The following is a 7,765-nucleotide window of genomic DNA, read 5'->3' as shown; positions in this document are numbered from 1 at the left end:
GCTGGGTTCAGCTCCAGGGCCAGGCTGTGTGGAAGGGTGCAGGGACAGGATCGGAGCAGCAGCTCAACCACGATGGATACAGGAGGGGAGCAAAAGGCACCAGGGTGAAGGAAAGCGGTGCCACCAGCACAGGGACCCAAGATGTCCAGCTTGTTGCAATAAGGAGCTTGTTAGCCAACAGAGGTGAATGACCAGGGCATGACTTTAACCCCTGCCAAGCCATCTGGGACCCCAAGCCAGCAGTCACAGGGATTGTACACACTGCTGAGCAAGGGCTGGTCAAAAATAGAGAGGGTCACCTCCCCAGCATTAAATCCAATTTGCAATAGGGGAAATATGTGTTTTACTCCTTGATTTTCTTGGGGCCTTTTTACCATGTTTCCGCACAGCAGCTGAACCCAGCCTCTCTCCAGCACCCACCAGGATCTACCAGTCCTGTGGGGCTGGAGCCAGCCCAGCCACTCAGCTGTGGCTTGCTGTTCCCACTCCTGCCCGTCTGCAGTGAGGATAAGTGGGACATGGCACAATTTCTCATATGGCTGCTAACAATGTTGGCCCCTTGCTCCTACAGATTGTTTTTACAGATAAAAACATTTTTAATTAGGAGTTCAGTGCTGGTCAGATGCTGCTGCAGAGGAATTTATGCTTTCTGCTCTATCCACATCAACTTGTGCCTAACAGAAATGATAATTCAGCCCAAACTGTACTAGAAACACAGCCTTTCTATTTCCTCCATTCTATTGTTATACAACATGACATTGAAGCATGTTCAATGCATAGGAAACTTCCCAAAACTCCCAAGCTTCTGTTGAAAACAAACCAATTAATTAAGCAGAGACAGCAGTGGCTGGAGCACTTGCTTGTTTCTGGCCATCATGTCCTTAGGGGGAGAAAAAATCGGACCCAGCAGGTCTCATCCTTCAATTCTTTGTTTTTATTCATGGATGAGACATGGGAAGGTTAAATGCCCAAGGCTTCTTGGGGTCCTCAGTTCCCATCTTGTTTCTCAGGGTGCAGGAAGGTCTCCTGGGGTGGGTGAGACCAGGGAGACACATCACTCTCCATCCATTGTGCTTCTCATGCTCCTCCCCAGCTCCCTGTTGCTGGAGATGGGACAGCAGATGAGCCAGGCCATCACTCCTACTCAAGCCTCAATTTCCACCCTGGGCCTTTCCCAGCAGGTTAATATGGACTTGGAGCTCTACTGAGTGACCTATGTCAGGATCTAGAGGAGTGGAGAAGAGCCTCTTATGTGACCTCAGCAAGACTGGCATCCTGACCAAGTATTATTTTTAATGCAGCATAAAATATGTCACTGGAATCAGTGGTTTGAAATAACACTAACAACAGCCTTAGGACTTGATACAAGCTGTCCAAATTCTACCTTCACTGTAGACACACTACACAAGTTACATGAAATAACACAGTTACTTTACAGCAGCAGGAACACCAGCTTTTACTCACACAAGTGTCATGCCGCCTGGTCTCGGACATGCCTCCATCACCACCTCTTTCCTTCACACTGCCCCAGCTGCCTGCAAGCCCTGTCCAGCCAGGTGCAGTGACACACACCTGCAGGATGTGGCCCTTCCCAAGCCAAGCCCAGTGCTTGGCCCTAGCTGGTGTTTCCACATGCTCCTGCTCTGCCTCCTGCTTTGAGCACAGAGGATCTGGGCAGGCTCGGTGCAAACAGGGATGCTGCTTGGTGGCTGAGCATGCAATGCCCCTGTGGAACCTGAGCCAACAGAAGATGCTTCCTGTGGCCACTCACGGGTGCTGGCCCAGCAACACAAAAATGGCCAGCAAGGGAAAAAATCAGGCTGACACTGCAGCTGGTGAGCTACCGGCCCAGGCAGGTCTGGGCAAACAGCACAGTGCTCATGGCCAGGTGGGCAGCTCTGTGGCTCCTCCTCAGCATGGAGGTGGGGGAGAAGGGAACCCCATGAAGGGATGTCATGGCTCAGCATCCTCTGCCGAGGCCAGGTCCGCAGACCTGCCACAAAAGTGTGGGCAGGTAAACAGCTCCAGATGGGCGGGTGCCCAGGGAAGGGAAGGCAGGTGCTCTGCCCATGATTTATGTACAGCCCAGCACTGCCCAACCCTCCACATGCATTCTCCTCTGCTGTCCCTGCTTGCAAGCTATCAGGCCTATGGGGAAAGCTCTTCTGGTGCACTGCCCAGTGGGTTTTCTGGAGCAGGAACGATTCACATCCTAACCAAGCTCACAGAGCTGGGGAACATCAGATTTCCCAAGGCACCAAAAGCACAGTGGACACCTTGCAGAGCCAACACAGCCAGGAGATAGCAGAGTACCATGAGCAGAGACCAGCACCAGCCGTGGAGCTGCCTCCTGGGCAGGGGACGTGGAAAGCAGGGAGAAAACCCCCTGCCTGAACTCCCATTGCTTCAGTTCACCATCAAAGAGCAAAGAACTGTTGAGGACAAAGGCAAAGCAGCACCGACATCTTGCTCCTCCTATACCTGTGGCTGCTATCAGGAATTGGTGCCCACCTGTGAGAGAGGAGCCATCCCTGTCTGGGTAGCCAGTGCGCTCTCTCTGCAAGTGGCAAAGCTCAGCAGCAAGGCAGAGGCTAAAAACATAAACGATAAAAACAAATGAAGAAGTGGGGCTTGAAAGGGGCCACACGGTTACAGCTCAGCCGGGGAGCATCCTGCTCCTCCCAGCAGTCCGGGAAGAAGAGAGGCCAGCCTTAAAGGCAGCCGGTGCTTCCCGGCATGCTCCGTGCCTGCTTCCTGGCTGCCTAACGAGGCTTTAAAGTGTAAATAGCGGCATTGTTTCACAGGGCTGCCTCGATGGGGTGTGGGAGCCCTGATAGCGGCAAGAAATACATCTTCCCAGGCCAGTCCCGCTGGCATAGCTGGCAGGAGGGTGCTATCTGGGGCTGGGTGCAGGGCAGCTTCTCAAATAATTCACGTGGTTTTGCCTGGTGATGGTGCCTGGTGAACGGGAAGTTGGCAGGGCTGGGAGGCAAACACGGAGAAGTATTCAGAGTGACTGGGACAGGCAGAGGCACAAGGAGCAGTCCATGGTCCGCCCCCACAAGCCTGCCTTCACCTCTTTCTCCTTTTCTTTGGAATGGAGGGGATGGAGCAAGGCCAGTTGCAAACCCCCAATGCTGTTACTAAACCCACAGGAACCCAGGTGGAACACACTAAGACATGGCCAGAGAAGTTATCAGTGACAATATCAACTTGCAGAAACCCCGTTTGCTTTAAAAATGCAGAACTGATGAAGCTGAAGCTCCCAGGAGGCTGGGCTCTCCAGGGAAGAGGAGATACCACTTTTGGAGGAGACCATGTGCCATGGACTCAGTGGCATCCAGAGGCTGACCCCAGCCAGGACATCACCTGGCCCTGACCTGTCCAGAGGCAAAACCTGCATCGCGGCCTGCCCTGCTGCGCACAGGGATTACCCTCTCACTTTTCCCAAGCTGCACATCCAAGACATCCACAGAGCTTATCTGGACCACAAGTTGCCTCCCTGCCCACACCACACCACGTGGCTGTGCATGGTGTCCCAGCTCCAGGTCACATCCTGCAATATTAGTGCAAAAGTCCCCCACGGCAGCACACAAAGCATCTGAACCCAAGGGTGCTCTTCTCTGCAGATCAGGTCACAAATTTAGGGGGACAGCCAGAGAATGGATAATTACCTGCAGCTAATTATTACAAAGTGACAATCTTGATGTAGGCTGCAAAGCAGTATTATCTGAAAAGCACCAGGTGAGGCAAGCCTGGCCAGCATGTGGATTTGCAGGTCAAGGCTCAACGTAGTCCCACAGCCCCAACTCTGCCAGAGTCCAGGGTCTCCCAGGAAGGCATCCTGCAGAGGTGGACATTCAGCTGGGGCCCCAGGGGACGGCACTGCCCTGCAGCACCTAGGGATGGCAGGAGTCCCCCCTTTCCCATTTTGTTCCTCAGATGATTCAGTCACGTAGACAGGGAATTCTCCAGGAGGGAAAAAGGGAGAAAAGCACACCCTGCCAATTGCAAAACAGCCAGAAAATTGAATCACGTCCAAGGCTGCAAGCCCCAGATGCAATCCCACAGATAACCCAGTTTCAGCTCCACTACTATCAACTTACCACGAGGCAGTCATTTCCTGCAACTCTCAGGGAAATATCCCACTGTCCCTAATTACTCCTTTCAGTTCACTGTCTCAAAGACAATCCATAATCAAATGCTGCCGGTTTCAGCCTCAGGAATGCACCTTTCACATTTTCAGACACTTTTCCTCTCTCCCAGACCCCTTCACCCTGGGGCCCTGCCACCCTGCAGCGACCAGGCTCACATCCCTCCTGCAGCATGCATCGGTGCAGCACCGGCAAACAAACGAACAATGTGGTGTGGGAACCATGGGGCTGGAAAAAAAAACCCTGTCAGCATACCTAGAATAAAAGCCTCCTGACAAACTAGGATTTTCATCATCAAAGGTTTGCTAGGCTCTGCGGCAACACAGAAAAATTCAGTCATAGCTAACCATGCCGATGGCCCTGCAGAACACGAAGCCAACATCTCTGCTCATGGCTGCATGCCTGCCACGCACATGGTGGAGAAAAACTACACAGCTCTGCATGGTATTGTGGGGTTGTTGCTCAGGGCAGCCCTCCACAGGGACAAGATCTGCCCGGGAGAGCTGGAGCCGAGAGCCACAGCGCAGGAAAGTAGCGGCAAGAGGCTGAGGTCTGTCCCTCCACTCACAGAGGGGGATCCACAGTGATCCCCCAGGCGTGCAGGACCGCGGTGCCGCTGCCTCGGAGCGCAGGAGGCTGTCAGCAAACACGTGGCGCATGGAGGCTTGCGATCCCGGGATGCAACGCTCCCCTCGCCCCCTGCCGCTGCCAACGGCGCCGAGAGCTGCACGCTGGGACGCGTAGTCTCCGGAGACCGCGGCCCCGCCGCCGCCGGCCGCCTTGCTCCATGTTGCCTCCTAGGTGGAGCCCCGCAGCCCTGGCAGCCGGCCAGACGCCTGCTCCGGAACGGGGAAAAAGCTGGATAATTCCCGCCGCGGGGATCCAGCTGGCCTCGCTGGGGCAGCACGAGCCCGGGGGCAAACCATGACGCTGGGGTGCAGCGCCTGCCCCAAGGTCTGGACCACTCACAGATGCCCACGGAGAGGAGGGACAGTGGGAGCGTGGCGGGAACCTCCTCAGTGCAATCTACAAAGCATCTCCATTGCTTCTTCGAGCTGCCAGGGCAAGCCTCTGCCCTCAGGCAGAACTCCTCTCTCCTCCGTACTCAGTTAAGAGGTGACAGAGGCTGAACAAGGGACAGGCAGGCTGCCGGCAGCACTGGGGACAGAGCAAATGCAGTGTTTGCTGGACTCGCACTGCTGTGCTGGCAGCACGTCCTGCCACTGGTGTCAGGCCTTTGGACAACCAGTGCAGGATGGGGCCAAAACCCCAGGAAGCGAAAGGACAGGGTATGGTCAAGCACACCTGCCTGGCGCTCCTGAAGGCATGAGGAACTCAGCCACAGGGAAACCCTCTTACCCCAGCACCCCTGGTTACAACTCCACCCAAAACAACAGCAACCCATGGGGCAGCAAACCTCGTTACAGCAAGCGTCACAACCCACAGACACACACACACAGAGCAAACAACAGCAGGAGCACTCTGTCCCCAGATCACTCAGAGGACAGGAGGTTTCCAAGGGAGAGGGCCAGACGAGCTATCCTGCTCTGTCACCACACAGGATTTCAGGTCCGTATTAATGCAGATGTCAAGCTCACACCAGTGTAGAGCTGCAAGTACATGAAAGATGGAACGCTGAGAGAGTCCACTCTGGGACAAGCACTGCTACCACCCTGCCAGCCATGGCACAGGGAAGGAGCCCTGGGGCTGGACGGTCCACATCACCCTCTGCTCCCGCATCCTGAGGGGCTGGGCAAGCTCAGGGTCACGGCTGCCAGCTATCACTGCTCTCTGAAAAGAAGCTGAAAGAGGCTCCAGGTCCCCAGCCTGGGGCACCTTGGCTTGAAGTGAACTTCTGTGGCTTTTCACTGCCCTTTTCCTATTTTACATGGATCGTGACCTGCTCCTGGTGAGGGGAAAAGTCCCCACCAAATGACAGCAAATCCCTTCTGTCACCAAACCTTCCAGCACCAGCCTATCCCCCTTGGATCACAAGTTTTCCTCTTTGAAGCAACACAACTTATGTGTCATTCTGCTCAGCACTTCTCAGCCTTTAAAGGATGCCCAGATCACAAACCTGGAATTTCTACAGCATCAGGAGTGGAAAGGCCACATTCAGTTATACTTCAGTGAAAACCACAATTCCCCCACAATGAGAACACTCCAAAACCTAAGGCTTTAAAGAAGGAACAAGGACACTGATATTTACCTGTACTTGCAACAGAAGCAGTAAGAGCTGATACCTGATCAGCACCAGAGGAGTCACTGCAAAACTGCTCAGACAAGATGCTACCGTATTGAAAGCATGTGGAGAACAACTGGGAAGACCCTGGGAAGGGGTGTTTGTTCTCACACCTGCCTGGCCCAGACTCAAGCAGGCTCAGACCCTCCTGATGAGAAGAAAGCAGGTGAGGGTTTGCAGTGTGGCGTTAAGTGCAGACTGTGTGCCCCCAGAAGGTGAGTCTCTGTTAGACCCCACAGCCTTGGAACCCTTTGCTCACACCTCACCCTGGGAGTGGCTGACACCTCTGGTTTTGGCTCCTGCTGCGGCACTGGCTTTGGCCACGGCTGGCAGTTGCTCAGCAGGCTCCTGCCACGGTGCCTGGCTTCTGCCAGCCAGGGCTGCAGAGATGGGGCTGGGGGCTGCCCAAGCCAAGGGAGCCCCAGTAGTGCTGCCCTGGGGTGCTTATCACCCATCCCGAGTGGGCGAGCTGGCAGGGACTGCCGGAGGCCAGCCACCTGAGATCAGGGCAGCCTACTACAGCATGATCCACAAAAGGGGCTCCAAGAAAACACCCTCCCAGCTAAGACACCTCTCCACAGCCATGGCATGCATGCTGACTCCTAAACTGGAGCTGCTTAGTCTTCCCCACTCCCGAGGATGCTGAGCTCACCCTCAGCCTTGTCCCCAGTTCTGGCTGGCCCAGGTCAAGCTGGTGCTTTGTCTGCCAGAGAAGATGAGCCCCCTGTGCCCATGGCCCCCTGAGCCTGGACACCTGGCAAGGCAGCTTCTGAGAGAAGGTGCATGGCCCTCATGCGTTTGCACCCCTTGGACCTTTTATTCCCTTTGAGGCACCCGTGGGAGGCTGGTGGGACCCTTTGAGCTGTGAGCAAGGATGAAGTTGCAGCAAACAGTGAGGCGCAGTGGGTGAGCAGCCCCTAGAGCCAGGCACTGACCCTGCAGACCCCGTGACAGCACACGCAGGGGGACTGGGAGGGCGTGGGGCAGCTGTCAAGGGGCTTCGGCAGGGGAAGGAACCTGGAGAAGAACAAAGGGAGCTGCGGGCTGGGATGGAGCAGGGCACAGCAGGGCATGGGGGCTGCTGGCAGCACCCCACCAGGCTGGGGGAGCCACTCCAAAAGCCAATACCTGGTGGATAGAAAGGGGAGCCAGGGGAGAGGGGGGAACCACAGGCAGGGAGGGGGAGGACAGACAGGGGAGCTGGTGGAGAGGGAACGAGCTGAGGGGCCAAGGATGCACAGAGCAGCTGGGGAGGGATGAGGGACAGGAGAACTGGGTAAAGATGGAGAGGGGAGCCGAGGAAGGAGAGGGGAGCTGGGGACAGGGAGAGCCGGGCGGGGGGAGCAGAGGGCGGGCAGGGGGGTGCGCG

The sequence above is a fragment of the Corvus brachyrhynchos genome, unplaced genomic scaffold (assembly GCF_000691975.1).
Source record: "Corvus brachyrhynchos isolate BGI_N302 unplaced genomic scaffold, ASM69197v1 scaffold61, whole genome shotgun sequence".
NCBI lineage: Eukaryota > Metazoa > Chordata > Aves > Passeriformes > Corvidae > Corvus > Corvus brachyrhynchos.
This window is presented reverse-complemented; position numbering follows the sequence as displayed.